Source organism: Lissotriton vulgaris, unplaced genomic scaffold, assembly GCF_964263255.1.
Source record: "Lissotriton vulgaris unplaced genomic scaffold, aLisVul1.2 SCAFFOLD_1747, whole genome shotgun sequence".
NCBI lineage: Eukaryota > Metazoa > Chordata > Amphibia > Caudata > Salamandridae > Lissotriton > Lissotriton vulgaris.
The window spans coordinates 106870-124151 of NW_028241884.1; the positions used below are offsets into that span (position 1 = coordinate 106870).

General features: G+C 49.9%; 1 protein-coding gene across 1 annotated transcript in view; it reads left to right on the plus strand.

Moving 5' to 3' along the window:
• Nucleotides 1–17282, plus strand: part of LOC147669868 (NACHT, LRR and PYD domains-containing protein 3-like) — a 316105-nt gene that overhangs the window by 14220 nt on the left and 284603 nt on the right. The gene's annotated exons all lie outside the window — the stretch shown is intronic.

Sequence of the window (17282 nt, forward strand, 5' to 3'; positions counted from 1 at the left end):
AACGATTTTCAAGGCAAAAATGGCTTTATTTCAGCTGTGTCCCGGCCTGAAATTGCCTTTTCTAAAGCAGAAATCAATGGGGAATTGTCATTCTCCCGATTTTTTTACTTTAAATCTCCCACGTCCCTGTCCTCAAATGTTGGCCTGTGTGGGTTGGATTTATGTGGATTCTTTCTGTTGACGGTGGTGAGATGTATCGGTGAAGGTCGACAGTCTCAAGGAAGTTTGGTGTCCAGCAGGCATGAATCTGTGAGCGACCGCGCTGCGTGAGGTATAGTGGATGTTCAAGGTGCAGGATCCTGCTGCCTTCTGATGACGTGGTGGATCTCTGCAACTGACATCGTAAGAGTTCTGTCAGGATTCTTTTGGACGCTAACGTCGTGACGCAGCTGTGAGAGTAGACTGCCAACCCCCTGCGGCCATATTGGGTGGGTTTTTTTTAACACGTCGACGTGATGGCTTATCGGCGGTGGCAGCCATATTGGGAATAAGTTTTGCATGAATAGTACATGCAGCTTTGTGGGCACTTAGCTTTTCTGTCAGCTGGATGTGGTGAAGTGCGGGCAACGCGACAATGGATGGGTAGTGCACACTGTGATGCACACACTTCATAATTTGCAAACATTCGTGACAAGAATTTTCAATTCTATTAAGGACTAGGAGGCGAGGATTATGCTATCTCATTTCTTTAATGAGCCCCAGCAGCCATAGCAATAAAAGAACTACAATACCCAGAAACATGGGTAACAACCATAGAGTCTGTGGTATAAAAGGCCATAGAGACAGTCACTCTTCCTCTTTCTTTGGTGAGAATAATTCCAGGAAAACAGAACAAAGCCAATCTGGAAAGTCAAACAATGAAAACAGCATCACCAATCCAGGAATGCCAAGGAACATCCCGAAGGCAACCAGGTGAAGGAAACTGAACCGAAGAAGACTCCGACGAAGCAGGAAGATGGACCTCCGACAGTTCTGGAAACTCCTCACTTGGGATCAGAGCCTGAAAGGAAGACAAAGCCGTAATACCAAGGCACGGAAAATAGTGTGCATAAAAGCAAGGGAGGGTAAAGAAACAGTATGCATATAAGGAACAACATCATGAGCATAAATGCAGAATAAGATTCACAAAGTAATGCATACACAATACGGGTGGGATAATCCTCGCCTCCTAGTCCTTAATAGAATTGAAAATTCTTGTCACGAATGTTTGCAAATTTTGAATTCTATTGCAGGACAGGAGGCTCCGATTATGCTTGTTCAAAGCTGTCCCACTACAACAGAAGCAACAGTATCAATAGGTTTAAAATAAAAACGTCTTGAAAACAGAATCTGAGGACCAATCAGCGGCTTTCATAATGTCAAACAAAGTGACCCCCATGGAATAGGCTTTAGAAGCCATGGCTCCACGAGCTGAATGTGCTCCAAACACAGAAACATCAATACCAGCCTCAGCCATGAGCCAACGAACCCATCGACCCAGAGTAGCTGGGGTGACAGTACGGAAAGGTTTTTATAAAGCAATTAACAATTGACCCTGCATATCTGCACGAAGAGAAGCAGTACTTACCTCATAATCCTTGAGGCACTGGACGACACACAGATTAGGACGAGAAGGGAAAACGGGATAAGAAATAACAGTAGTGTTTGTCTTAGTACGCTTGGTAAGATGAAAGGTAACGCCATCAGGCGTGAATCGGCGGCCGGCCAGATCTAAAGCGCGGACATCAGACACTCGCTTGCAAGAGATCAAACACAGCAACATAATCAATTTGGCCCACAGTTGCTTACGGGAGAGCAAAGAATTAACCGGCCAGGCCTCCAAAAAGCGGAGCACCACTGACACGTCTCATAATGAGACATATTTAGGGCGCAGAGGTTTTGCTTGTCGAATACCCTTCAGAAGTTTAGAAACCAGAGGGTGTTCGCCCGCAGGCTTGCCGTCCACCGGAAGATGGCCCGCCGAGATGGCCGAACGAAAATTGTTCACTGTGCAATATGCCAAACCCGAGGTAGCCAGTGAAGCCAAGAAATTGACTATGACAGAGACATCCGCCGAAGCGGGATCAACTTGTTGTTGAACACACCAGTCACACCAACGCTTCCAGGATCCCCTGTAACGTTTGTGGGTGTTGGAAGACCAGGCGTCAGTAATGAATCTGGCAGCGTCCGCAGAAAGGCCTGGGACCAACCAGCGTTCCCCGAAATCCGCCACGCTAGCAGAAGGAGAGAGTCTGAGAGAATCAGGGGATGCGGGTTCCGAAGAGGATCTAAGAGGAGATTCCACTTCTGGGGAAGAAGGAGCGGCACTGCACAACTCATCTCCAAGAGAAGCGGGAACCACGGCTGAGCCCGCCACAGCGGAGCAATCAAGATGATCTCCGCCTGGAACCGTTTCGTGTAAGCCTGAACTCTGGGCAACATCATGAAAGGGGGAAAGGCATAACATAGAGTCGACGGCCACTGCTGAAGAAAAGCATCCGTGGCCAGGGCCTCCGGATCCGGTCTCCAACTGAAGAACAGGGGGAGCTGAGTATTGAGCCGAGAGGCAAACAGATCCATGTGACACGGACCCCAAGTCCGGAGAAGAGCGCGAAAGACACGGGGATGCAACCTCCAGTCGCTGAAGTCTTTCAGGTGTCTGGAGTGCCAATCCGCAATCTGATTGTCGTGGCCGGGAAGATATTCCGCAATAACTGTGATCCTGTGCTGCAGACAAAAATGCCAAAAATCCTTGGCAAGCTCCGCTAGAAGCTTCGAGCGAGTACCGCCCAGCTTGTTGATGTAACGGACTGCAGACACGTTGTCCATGCGGAGAAGAATGCAGCACTGGGACCGAAGGGGGGAGAAGCACTTGATCGCAAAGGAACCCGCCAGGAGTTCCAGACAATTGATGTGGAGAGAAAGTTCCTGAGGAGACCAACGACCCCCCGTCAAGACAGACCCGCACCGGGCTCCCCAACCCCACTGACTGGCATCCGACTCGATCACCAACTCCGGAGAGGTCCCGAAGAGGGCCCGACCGTTCCAGGCCTCCATGTGGTCCAACCACCACTGCATCTCCCATCTCGCTTCCTCGGAAAGTGGAATCTGGTCCGAATAACGAAGACCTTTCCGGAGATGACTGATCTTCAGGCGCTGTAGAGCCCTGTAATGTAGGGGCGCCGGAAAGATCGCCTGAATGGAGGAGGCCAACAGACCGACAACACGTGCTAACGACCTCAACGACACAGCCGGTTTGGAAATAACAGTAGTTAGCTCCCTCTTGATATAACGTATTTTCTGAGCTGGTAAGAGAAGTTGACAAGAAAGAGAGTTGACTTGGAAACCCAAAAAATCCAACACCTGAGTCGGGATCAAGACAGACTTCTGGACGTTCACAAGAAAACCCAGAGACTGCAAAAGATCTATGGCCCAGTCCAGATGGGCCAACACCTGAAACGGAGAGTCCGCCAGAATGAGGATGTCGTCTAGATAAATTATTAGACGGACACCTCGTGAACGGAGAGACTCTACCACCGGCCTGAGAAGCTTCGTAAAGCACCAAGGTGCTGACGAGAGGCCGAACGGGAGAACTCGGTATTCGTACCATTTCCCCAGCCACTGAAACTGAAGAAAGCGCCGATGAGGGGGAAATATCGGGACTGACAAGTAAGCGTCCTTTAGATCCAGACGAAGCATCCAGTCCTTCTCCCGCAGAAGGTCTCTCAATAGATGGATGCCCTCCATCTTGAAATGCCTGTATACCACACTCCCGTTGAAGTCCTTTAGGTTGAGAACCAGACGGGCGCCCCGCCTTTCTTTTGCACCAGGAAAACCGTGCTGGCGAACCCTTGTGGATGACGCGCGGTCGGAACTATGGCTTCTTTTGACAGAAGAGCTTCCAGTTACGCGGAAATTAATTCCTGATCCTGCGTTGAAAAAGAAAGAGGAGGAGGAGGGTGCGTCTGATGTGGGCGTTGATAGAATTCTATTCCGAAACCCTGAACAGTCTCCAGAACCCAAGCATCGTTGGAGATCAATCGCCAATTGTTTAGGAAATACCGTATCCTGCCCCCAAGAATCACACTGCATGCAGGAATTAGGCTCACCTGAGGTGTTGGAATCCTGGTATCCACCATAGGATCCTCCAGAACGACCCTTTTGGTACTGGCCACGTCCTTTCTTCGAAGGGTAGAACTTGGACTTGTTCGAATAACCGGAGTCTTGTTGATGGCCTCTGTGGGACTGGGTTCCCCTTTGGGAGGGCTGACCACGGCCGGACGGACGTCCCCTACCACGTCCGGCCCTGCCAAAAACCGGACGAAAGGCCCCGCGTAAAGAGGCTTGAGCCTTGTCCGAGCCACTAAAGGTGTTGACAAATTTAGTGAGCTCTTTTAAGAAAGGCTGGCCAAAGAGCAAACCTTGGGCCTCCGGTCCAGCCTCGGAAGTGCACAGCTCAGCGAACTTGGGGTCTAATTTAAGTAAGATCGAACGTCGACGTTCGCTAGAAATGGCACAACTTGCATTGCCGAGTTGGCAAACGGCTCTCTGAGCCCATTCAATGAGGTCGTCAGGGTCCACCATAGTGGAGGACTCCTTGGCCACAAAGCCAAGGTCGAGGATTTTGGTAAGAGGACCCAGAAGGTCCAAGACCTTATCTTGGCAGGAGCGCCAAGAACGGTCCAGCCCTTTCTTAGGGTCCTTCGCAAATTTGCGGAGGTACGTAAGCATCGTGGGGTCTACTTCCGGAGTTTCAGCTAGGTGATCCGCTAGGTCTGGACGCTGACACTCAGAACGAAGACGGGCCCTCACGTCCTTATCAAATGGCTGACGTATGTGAGCCTGCACGTATTGAGCCACCGCAGGTGAAGGGAGCCAAGCAGAAGAGTTAGGGTGGACAATGTCCGAGGGCTCAAAAGACAAAACAGGGGGATGCGTGGGCGCATCAACATAGTGCTCCTTACAGACCTTCTTTTTAGGAGGGGGACCTGCCTGGTCAGAAGAGGATGAAGAGTCTTGATCATCCGTGTCCGCAGGGGAAGCAGCAGTAGACGGCTCCACTCTGGGCACTGGTTTAGCAGTACGCAAAGCCTTAGCCAACTTACGAAAGTCCGAAGAATGAGGGTTATTAGGAGAGGCAGCAGACTTGCGCAAAGCAGGAACCCATCCTTGCTGCTGCGCATACTCGGTTAAATGGCGCTTTAGAGGCGTGATTGCTCTCACCAAGGCTTGATTGACGGAATGCTGGACCCCTTGGTCAAGCGCCTCCACCAAATCATACTCCATTGTCTCGGAGACGTCATCCTCCTCATAATAGTCATCCCCATAAGAAGCACTCATGGTCTCACAGAATGAGAAAGTAAATATTTATAGCCCACTGGATGACTAGAATCTTGTATGCCAAAGGCAAAATGCAGGGGGAGTGCAAAAACCCCAACAGCAAGCCAAGAAGCAGGAAAAATTACTGCCCAGTTCGAAATTAAAGGTGGAGGGAGGGCTTGCTGTATACAAAAAAACCACACTCTAGGCAGTGCCTATGCCAAATTTTACAACCCAATGATTTTCAGCATCAATGGGCGTCCGAGGGGTTAAGCGCTGGCTGTCTGCTTCGACGCTGACTGAAGGCGTCTCTCAGAAGGCTTCGGTAAAGTGAGAAGCCGAGGGAACCAGGAAATGCTTACCGCGCATGCGCGGGGTTCCAGGAAGCCAGACACTCGAGAAAGGAAAGCTCGCGCTGCCGTGCGCGAGGCTCCCAAAATTCCCGGTCTCCCGCTCCACAACAAAAGACACACAGGCGTCAAGCACCCGAGTCAATAGGAAGGCGACCACGCGCTTCCAAAACCTGAAATAGACGGAAAACGAAGCACCGACCAGACGGGCAAGAAAGCTGAAAGGCGCATGCCGAAGAGGCAGACAAAGCGCTAGCAATGTAAAGAATCAACGCGCTAATAAGCACAAAGCAGTCAAAGCAAAAGCGGGCAAACAATACCAGCAAAGCTATAAGGTAAGACAAAATGCACTTAACTGGCTGCGGAGCAGCAAAGAAAGAGGAAGAGTGACTGTCTCTATGGCCTTTTATACCACAGACTCTATGGTTGTTACCCATGTTTCTGGGTATTGTAGTTCTTTTATTTCTATGGCTGCTGGGTCTCATTAAAGAAATGAGATAGCATAATCGGAGCCTCCTGTCCTGCAATAGAATTTGATTTACAGCGTTGGAAGTGTTGTGAGTGTGTCAAGAGTTGTCAGTGTGTGTGTTAAGAGTTGTCAGTGAATCACACGGTGATACAAACACCTGGTTTTTAGGTCTCAGACTAGCGTTGCATTTCACAGCAGTGCACGAGCAGCCTGAGATTTAATGTTTCTTAGTAGGGGGCTTGAACCCGCCCCTCTTCTCCATTGGCTGGCTTCCTAAACGGAGGCCAGCCATTGGAGGAGAGGGGAGTCACTCGGTTCAAGCCCCGTCTTTTCCAGATTCGGGGGCGTGTTTTTTCTCTTCTTTCTTGTTTTCATTCTCTCCTCTTCCCATTGGCTGGAATTTTACCTTCCAGCCAATGGGAAGAGGAGAGAACGAAAACCAAGCCCCCGAATCCCAAAATGACCGTGCGTTTCTCCGAGGCATTTCTGCCTTGCCTCGGAGAAATATGGTGGTGTTTTCATGTAATGGGAGCCCCCAGTCTTCCCCCTGCCGTACTTCGGCTCTTTCTGGAGCTGCTGATTGTCATTTCCGTGCACCAGGCACACAAGAGTATGGTCAGCTTGTACATAACTACATCCCTTCTTTTGCACAAGCTACACTTGTTCACATGATTGTCCGTTTTTACGTTCGGTACACACTATGATTACACAGGGACACGCTGTGTAGAAAGAAGTAAGACTATGTTATTTTTTGGCATAATCTTGATAAACACATTAAAGCTGGTGACTCTCTGATTCCACTTTACATTTCCACACGTGATATGGACTGTGACTCTGGAACAGCACGGGTGATATTCAGTGCATTGGTTGCATCTCGGTCGACACTTCAGAACGGGGCAAGGCTCCGAGAAATAGAAACCGCGAGAGTTATTTCATATCAACTCTGCGTTGCAACACGGCATTTGTGTGTGTTTTTTTTTTACCTAGTGCCCCAGTAGCAGTATACTATGGTTTTCTATTTTCAACAGCCCTAGGACTTCTTTTCCCAGCATTCCCCACATGTCTGTCGTACAGTCCTGTATCATACAGTCCTGTGTCTATCTCGAGAGACTAACGGCGGCGCCCCGCAGTGCAGGCTCGCAGCAGGCTGAATAACAGTGGACTTTCAAGGCGTTCATTGGGGATTTGATAACCAGGTAACACATATTTATAGGCTAGATTGAGCTCTATAGAAGTAACGGCCAGGAGTAGGAAATATGTTTAAAGATATCGTTGGCTATTTGCAGATGCCAGCTTTTTTGTGGTGAGAACAAATAAACCCTTGGTCTTCAGACTTGCTACACCCGGGGATTATTAATCTTGGGTGCTTTGGTGAGTGCAGAATAGATATTTATGGAACGCCCCTGTTATTGTGATAAACGTACAAGTTTATATGTACGAAAGCAGGTTGATTTAATATTCATAAGCAGACGGAGATCAACTGAGTGTGTACCGCGTTTAGTTTAAATCACTGGGCAGGTGTTTTTTGATAGAATGCAAGAACGGCAGTGATTGAGGGGGCATGGCTAGGCGCCGACTGAGATGGCCGCCTGAACCGATTGCTCCGATCGACCGAGCCTCTAACAGCTGAAATCTGGCCACAATCCGCCGAGTCCTGCACCTGTACAGTGGCGCCTAACTCCCAAAACGAAGTTGCACTGGCCGGTCTGACTCTCGCTCCGCTGCGCTTCCCCATTGCTGAGTGACGGACCTGAGAGCGAAGGCCTGGGAGCGGGCCCAGGACGAGAGCGTGCAGCGGACGGCCATCCTCACTAGGAGAGTCCCCGGCTTTGGGGCCTAGTTTGGGAAAGAACAGGACCCAGTGGGTCCTGACAGGAGCTGAGAAACATCGTGTGGCACCACGGCGGAGGACGGCGATACTGGCTGTGGCCCACAGCACAACAGGACACACTCGGCTGGCCCTACGGAATGTGCGAACTGGCCTGCTGAGAGAAGGAGCTGCCGCAGATTGAAGGTGGGCCCGGCCTGACGGCGTTGCAAGGCGGCGCGGCGGGAGAAGGCAGTTCAGTCCAAGGCAGAAGTGCAACTTCAGGCAACCTCCCAGTGACCGGTGAGTCCCAGCCCCCGGGGACGCAGAACTATAGGCAACTGCAGGCTTGAGAGGGATGAGCTAGGCCTGTGCTACTATGACGACCAAAGACCTGTGGTGATTATCCGAGGCGGGACTGGCCCTGTGTGCTGAGGGTAGCCGCTGGGAACTGGATCCCTGCGCCGACCTGCTGATGCCAGCTGAGGGGGACGGTGCCCAACACTGTACTGCGGAGGCGGGGGGCTTCTGGTGCCGGATCTAAATAGGCAGTGCACGTCCTCAAGTATAGCGCATTCCCAAAGCCAGGCCTTGGAGTAACCGGAACACAACACAGGGCCCTACCGCGCCACTGCACCGTCCGCATAGAGGGACCCGGGACAAAAGTGTGCAAATATGAGGCCCAAGCAGGGTACGTCTACTCAGACAAACAATCTTGACAAATATACAGTCCAGAGGGGCGCACAGCGGACGAAGGTACCGGCGGGAGATCAACAGAGAAAAAATAACCGTCCCTGGCCAGCATCATGACGGCCATTCAATCGCTGGGTGCAACCTTGGAAACAAAAATAGACAAGATGTCCATAGAAGTCAACCTTCTCCGCACGGATCTGAACAAAACGTCGGAAAAGACAAAAGCCAATGAGGCGGGAATTACTGAGCTGCAGACGTCGACAAAGCAACTGGAAAAGCGGGTTAGCGACCTGGTCCATCAACACCGCTAGATGGCGCTCCGGCTGGAGGACCAAGAAGGACGGGCCCGAAGAAGTAACATCCGCCTGGTAGGCGTGCCGGAAGATCTCGTGGGGCCCAGGACAGAACTCTTTGTCTAGGACCTGATCCTCAATCACCTCAAGCCCAAACGTCTGTCTAAAATATTCACAGTCGAGCGAGCACACAGGGCACCCATTCCAAAGCCGAAACCAGGTGCACCTCCACGGACAATCATTGCAAAAATCCTCAACTACAGGGTTCGAGACGCCGTCCTACAGGCAGCTAGACAGGCTGGGGACCTACGCTAAGAGAATGCCACAATCCGGCTTTTCCCTAATTTCACCCTCCAGGTCCAACGGGAGAGGAGATCTTTTGCAGGTGTCAAGGCAGCGCTGAGAGAAAGAGGCATCAAGTACATGATGTTTTTCCCGGCCAAACTCAAGGTCCTCGCTGGGGGAAAAAACATTTTTTTACGTCACCATCGGAGGTGCAGGACTGGATTGACAGAGAGTCGCCCACCGCTGGAGAGGGAGCGGAGGGTCAAAACTGGAGGGACACCCGGATTGCATCCCCGGAATCTGCTGCTGGGAGATCGGATTTGGACGGCCAGAGTCAACGCTCCTGTGTCGGTGTGTGTGTGTGTGGGGCTCTGTGTGTGTGTGTGTGTCTGTGTATGTGTGTGTGTGTGTGTGTGTGGCTCTGTGTGTGTGTATGTGGCTTTCTGTGTGCTCTGGGTTCCTGATTAACAAATTGTACACCGTTATCCGAAACCATAGCCTCAGGAAATCCTTCCCTCATAAAAATTTCTCTAAGGAATAGTATGGCATTGATAGCAGTGGGAGATGCACAAAACTTGACTTCTGGCCACTTGCTATGAAAATCCATTAGAACAAAAGTAAAACATAGTAGGTGGGGAAGAAAATTGAATGGGCCAACTAAATCTATGCCAACTTTAAACCAAGGTTTCGAAGGAAAAGAGATTGGTTGAAGAGGAGGAGTGACAACTTTCAATACCCTTTCTGCCCCATTACAAACAACACACTCCTTGACCCTCTCATTTATGTCTTTGTCCATAGAGGGCCACCAATAATGTAGTCTGAGCCGTTTCTTTGTCATGGTTGCCCCAAGATGTCCATCATACGCACAATCTATCAATTGATACGTATCTTGATGGGAGGGACAAACCTAATATCCCTCATGACAACTCCATCTTCAATAGATAATTCCTCTGCCACTTTCGAAAAGGGCTGGATATTAGATGACACACTCCACTCTCTGGGCCAACCTTTCACAATCTATTCCTTTACTTTGGTAAAAGTAAAATCCTCACTCACCGCTTCCTTCCATTCAACCTCACTGCATGCCTTACTTTCGACAGCGTCAACTACAGCGATGAGACAGTCCTCTTTATCCTCATCCACATCCAGCGGTTCATCTTCCTTCAGGGGAAGCCTAGATAACATATCAGCTCTAACATTTTCTTTCCCAGGTATGTGCTTTGTTACAAAATCATATTGCAAAGGTTTTGTGGTCAAAATTGCAATACGAGGTGTAGCGTATTTGAGACGTTCTCCTCCCAAGATATAGACCAGTGGTTTGTGATCAGTTTGGATAACAAATTTTCTACCCTAAATGTAGGCCCTGAATTTTTAACATGCCCAATATCAAGCTAACAACTCCTTTTCAATGACTCAGTATAGGAGAGTAGGGTCTGCTTTCCTATGGTCACCCCATTTTTTGCTTTTTGCTTTACTGGTTTACAACTTAGAAGAGCTGTGGGCCTGCTAATCAGATCCACAGTCCAGCTGTTCTCTCTCTAAATTCACACAATGTACTTTAGGTGCATTACCAATTGAGTATTGGGTCACTCTTGAGAGTCCCTGTAGAGTGTACCATAGGTACCCAGGGCATAGGTGCACCCAAGGCCTACCAGGGACTGCAGCATGTATTATGCCACCCCTGGCTGGCCATCCAAAAATGACACAACTGGCTGATCACTCAGCTGGGGCAAGGTGGTGTAATCACCCTTTGCTTTAGATATAGTATACCTATATCTAACCTTAAAATAGACACATATACTCCTGTAAGTCACTCCTATGGCAGGCTTAAAACAATCCTGAAGGCAGAGTGCTTGGAATTATGTGAGATGAGGCTCTAGCATGATCTGAGCCTGTCTGCAGCTTTCGGAACCATGTCCTTATAGCTGTTCTATGATACTGCCATACCATATACTCTTAAGTGCATTATAATCCTCGCGGTTATTGCTAACTTTGGTTTGGCTTTATCGAAACATGTCGTGTGAGGTGTCAAACACTTTGGGATACTACCATCTAGCCAGTTCTGGCGACGGGGGTAGCATTCCACCCTTCTAGAGGGAGAAGACATGTACTAAACTGGAACGCCGGTTAAAGTTAAACAGAGCCTCAGCATCACAAAATGGATGCTGCTGCCACAGACACAAGTCTGACCTCCTGCTGCTGGGAGTCCTTCCAGCGAGGGAGGCTTGGACAATAGGTTTCCTGCCTTGGGAGGTTCTAGCACCACCCAGACAGGCCTTAGTGTATTGGGACAGGCAGGGCTGAAAAGAATGAGACATTGCCTGGGGCACACAAGGTGTCCCATGCATCGCGCGGTTCAAATCAGTTGCTGGGGCACTCCAGCCCCAGCTCTGGCGTGAAACTGGACAAATGAAAGGGGGTGTAAGCCCCTTCCTGGTCCCACCCATAGGAGGGACCTAGCAGGTAATCCAGCCCCCTAGATTAGTATATAGGTAGGAGCTGAGTCTAGAGTCTTTATATTTATCCTGACTGAAACTTGAACACGAAACTCTGGACCTTCGGCATTCTACTGCAACTAGAAGACTGAAGAATCTCCCTTGTGGCCAAGGAGTGACCACCCTGTGAAAACAGGCACCATCAAGCGATCAACGGTTTGCTTTGTCGTCCCTCCCGCCGGAGCACGAACACAGAGCCCGACAAGACCTGGACTTCCAGACTTCTCTGACCTCTATCTACATTTACAGCATCGCTGAGACCTGTGGATGTGACGAGAGACGTGGGACCGGCCATCTTGAAAAACCTGCACATTGCTTTCCGTGCAACTTCTGAGGCACCCTCAAAGTTGTGCATTGGGGATTGAGAAGCCCCAGCCCCGAGCACCAACTGCACCGAAGATCAGCCCTCCACACTGCAGAAAGAGCCGTGTGGGGCCCTTCTGCATTTTTCCTGCTCGACGCGTTGTCCGGTCACTTGCCCACTGGCTAGTGGCCTCCTGGACGATGAACCTTTGAATTTCCACCGCTGGTCTGGTTGCTCCAGAATGGCCTCTGCTTCCCTGACAAGGAGAAGCATCCCAGACCTTGTTGGTCTGCAACAGAAGCCATCTTCAGATCCGCGTGGGTTGCCTTTGCCAAGGCTTGTTGACTCCAATCCGGAGTCCGACACCGCCGACAGCGAGAGCCTTCGTGGGACAGTCCGTATCCAGCTCCTGGTCGTTGTCGACACCTCCTGGTCCACGTGGCTGCAGAGACAAGCTTCACCTCTTCACCTGTTTGCTTCGCGACATCGCCTGGTTCCTTCCTGGTTCTTTCCTGGTCACTGGCTAGTGACCCAGACTCTGTCCCCACTGCTTTCAGGTACCCTTCTTTCTCGATCCGCCCTTGGATCCAACCGGACATCTTCCTCCTGGTCACCTGCAGCATCTTCTTCCAAGGCTCCTTAGGATTCAGCGACGAAACCCGACACACTTTGACACCTATGCACCTGCAGCCCGTGGGTGAGGTAACGCGAGTACTTCAGTGCTCCTGTAGGGATTGACTATCCTAGTGTCCAGGTTTTTAGTTGCTTCTACCTAGTTAGACCGGAAGTGTCCTAAATCTTCAATTACTTACCTTCTAAGTTCCCGTTGACTTTGTATTGACTCCCGCGTGTGTGTAAAGACACTGCACACGCATCCCGTGGGCCTCCTGCTTCTTAACTAAAGTTAGTTCCGCGTAACCCCAGCGTTTCCCTAGGCCCTAGGCCTACTCACTATTCTTTACGTGGTACTTAGACCACTATTTTAGTATATGGTTTTGCGTGCCCCTAGAGCCATACTGTAATTTGTGCGACTTATTGTATTTTCTTTATGAAACTTATTATGTGCTTAGGCCTCTGACCTCATAAAGAGTTTAGAGGTGTGTTGTTAGTAATAAATATACTTTATTTTCTATACAACCTGTGTGGTGTCCTTTCATTTGATATTCAAGGGATTATATATGGTAAAACAGCTAGCTTCACATGCCCTCTTGAGTTTAGCCTAAGACTGCTTTTGTCCATGCTACCCCTAGGATAGCTGGTCTCTAAGGTTGACTTTACAACCATCACCATAAGGGTTGTTTGGATTGGTGCAAGGTGATCACTAGAATAGTGAACACCATACACCAGGCCAACTTCTCACACTGAGTAATTAACTTCAGGGTCCCTTAGTCCTCTGGAAGCATAACTAATAGTGACCTCACTGGCACCTTATTTTTGAGTAAGTACTGCCTCTAAACCATACTTACTGGCATCAACCGTGATGGTACAAGATTCACTTGGATTATAAGCCTTAGGAGTTTTGGCATTGAGCATCTCAGACTTGACCAATTCAAAGGTTTCCTGACGGTTATCATCCCACACAAAAGTGACATTAGATCTGAGCATATTGGAACGTGTCTTCATTTTGCTGGCATAGTCGGGAATGAAACGTGAGTAAAACTCACACAAACCCAAGAATGAAGGTAACTCATCCTTACATTTGGGAGTAGGACACTCTACTACAGTGTTTACTAAACCAGGTCTAGGACACGCACATTCACCAGAAACAAGCTGTCCTAAGAATTCTATCTCCCTCTTCCAGAACTCACACTTGTTCTTCTTAACAACTGTGAGAAGTTGGCCCGGTATATGATGTTCACTATTCTAGTGAGCACCTTGCACCAGTCCAAACGACCCTTATGGTGATTGGTTGTAAGTCAACTTTATAGACCAGCTATCCTAGGGGTAGCATGGACAAAAGCAGTCTTAGGCTAAACTCAAGAGGGCATGTGAAGCCAGCTGTTTTACCATATGCAATACTTTCAAATACCAAATGAAAGGACACCACACAAGGTATATTTTATAAAATGTATGTATTTATTTCTAGAATAATCCCCTTGACTCTTTATGAGCACAGGAGCACAAGCGTTAAACAAAGAACACAGTATAACATACAATAAGCTGCACAATTATGGATAGGCCGGGTGGCCACTCAAACCATACATTAAGAAAGTGGTATAAGTACCACGTCACAAATAATGACCAGGCCTAGGGCCTAGGGAATCGCTAGGCCTACACTGGACTAACAAAGGTTAGGACATAGGAGGCCCACAGGATGCGGGTGCAGTGTCTATAGGCAACCGCGTTTACCATACAAGTCAATGGTGCGTAAAAATTAGAAAGTTATAGGTTTAGGAGACTTCCGACTGGACTAGAACTTAGCTACTTGAAACTAGGACACTAGAGGTGTAAACCACTACAGGAGCACCGGAGGTATATCATAACCTCACCCACAGGAAGCGGGTGCATAGGTGCCAAAGTGTGTCGGATTTTGTCGTGAAGTTCTATGGAGCCTGGAGATGAAGATGCTGCAGGTGGCCAGGAGAGAAGAGTCCGGTTGGATCCAAGGGTGGATTGAAGATGTAGAGTACCTGAAAGCAGAGGGGACAATGTTCAGGTCACTAGCCAGTGACCAGCCAGGAACCAGGAAGGAACCAGGCGATGTTGGGTTGCGATCAGGTGATGTCGAGGTGTTTGTCTCCGCTGCCACGTAGACCAGGAAGGATTGAGGATGACCAGCTGGTGAACACGAGCTGTCCCACGAAGTCTCTTGCTGTCGGCGGTGTCGGTACTCGATTCAGAGTCACCAAGCCTTGGCAAAGGCAACCCACGCAGGACTCAAAGATGTCTTCTGGATCGGACCGGGAAGGTCAGATCGATAGCTCCTTTTCAGCGGAGCTGGGGCCAGTCTGGAGCAACCAGACCAGCAGTGTAGTTTTGATGGATCGTTGTCAGAGAGGCCACTAGCCAACGGGCAAGTGACCGGACAACGTGTTGAGCCAGAAAGGTGCAAAAGGGCCCCACGCAGCACTCGGTGAGTGTGGAGGGGTGCTACTTGGAGCACAGGCTGCTCGGGCTTAGGGCTTCTCTTACCCCAAAGCACAGCATCGAGAGTGCCTCGGGAGCTGCACAGGAAGCAATTTGTTGACTTTTCAAGATGGCCGGTCCCACGTCTCACGTCACCTCCACGGGTCTCAGCTTTACCAGGACTGTGGATTGGGCTGTTGGATGTCTGGGAGTCTGAGTCTTGTTGGTCTCTGTTGTTCGAGCTCGGGCGGGAGCAATGGCAAAGAAAGTCTTGTTGCGCTGTCGGTTCCTGCTTGCACAGGGTGGCCACTCCTTGACCACAAGGGTGATTCTTCAGTCTTCTACGTTGAGTAGGATGTCGAAGGGTCCAGAGTTTTGTTTCAAAGTTTCAGTCAGGATGATCTAAGTTGCATTGGCACAGCTCCTACCTTTATTCCAAATCTAGGGGCTGGATCTCCTGCTAGGTCCCTCCTATGGGTAGGACCCAGGAAGGGGGTGGTTACACCCCTTTCCCTTTGTCCAGTTTCGTGCCAGAGCTGGGGCTGGAGTGCCCCAGGACAAGTTTGATCAGGACTTTGCATGGGACACCTTGTGTGCCCCCGGCAGTGTCTAGTTTCATTCAACCCTCCGTGCCTATCTATTTCCTGTCTGTCTCCTGTCTGGGGTGGTGTGACACCTCCCTGTGACAGGAAACCTATTGTCCAGGCCTCCCCTGCCGGAGTTTCGGTCAGCAGCAGGAGGCCAGACTCGTGTCTGTGGCAGCAGCATCCATTTTGTGATGCTGGGGCTCTGGTTAGATTTAACCGTGTTTCAGCAAAGTAACATGTCTTCTCCCTCTAGAAGGGTGGAATGCTACCCCCGTCACCAGGACTGACGAGGGGGTAGTATTCCAAAGCGTATGACACCTTACATGACATGTTTTGATAAAGCCAAACCAAAGTTAGCAAGTAACCGCAAGGATTATAATGCACTTAAGAGTATATGGTATGGCATATCCCAGAACAGCTAAGGGACTTCGTTCCGAAAGCTGCAGACAGGCTCAGCTCATGCTAGAGCACCATCTCACATAAAACCAAGCTCTCTGCCTCCAGGATTGTTAAGGCCCGCCATAGGAGTGACTTATAGGTTTATATGCGTCCAGATATAGGTTTAGATGTAGGTATATTATATCTAAGTAAGGGGTGATTACACCACCTTGCCCCAGCTGAGTGATCAGCCAGTTGTGTCAGTTTGGATAGCCAGCCAGGGGTGGTAAAAGATATGCTGCAGCCCCTGGTAGGCCTTGGATGCACCTATGCCCTGGGTACCTATAGTACACTGTACAGGGGCTGATAAGGTGACCCAATGTCCAATTGTTAATGTACCTAAAGTACATGGAGTCCATTTTACAGAAAGAGCAGATAGCCTGGGGCCCTGATTAGCAGGATCCCAGGCCAACTATGTCGAAAACCAGCTAAACACTAGGCAAAAAATCTGGGGCAACCATAGTCAGGTATCCACCTTCCTACATAACCCCTCCACCCTCCAAAATGAAAGGAGATAAGGCTATCCTTGAACAGGTAAGCCTATATTGCCTAAGTGGCCATATAAGGAAGTACCTGCACTAGCATGGTTACCCCCTGTCTCATGGTCCACTAAGCAACCCTCACCCTAGGGGTATCAGAGGGTCTCCACCATAGGGAATCACTACCTGTGGTGTGTTTTTGCAAAGTAAAAGGCTGGTGTGGGAATGGAGTATTGAAGTGAGGCTCCACTAATGTAGGGCTCAGCTTCCTCCAATCACTATCCACCATGTATGCCTTTCCTTCCATGACTGAGTTGCACTGTGCTCTCAGGGTCGACCTCTGGCTACCTAAAGCTGGAGGCTGGGTCCCTTTTGTTGGCTTACTGGAGGGACAGATCAGGTTTGGGGCCTTAGGGTCCCAGGTTTGGCTGTGCTCAACAGAGTCCATCTGGGGGAGGTCCCTAACTAAGCTTAAGGGGGATCCCTCAGGAGTTTCTAACTTTTTCACCTTGCTAGGGCTGCTAGCTTTGGTGCCCCTAATCTGCCGATGGGGGTGTTTAATTGGACAGGGGGCCCTTTGGGGTCCACCACTGGCCTCCCTGACCTCTACAGCCCTGGGCTGACTGAGGCAGGGTAGAGAGGGGCAGGTTACCTGCTCCAGACTGGGTCCCACCTTGGAAGGGTCCACTGACATCAGGGGCTCTGCCAGGCCAGGCCT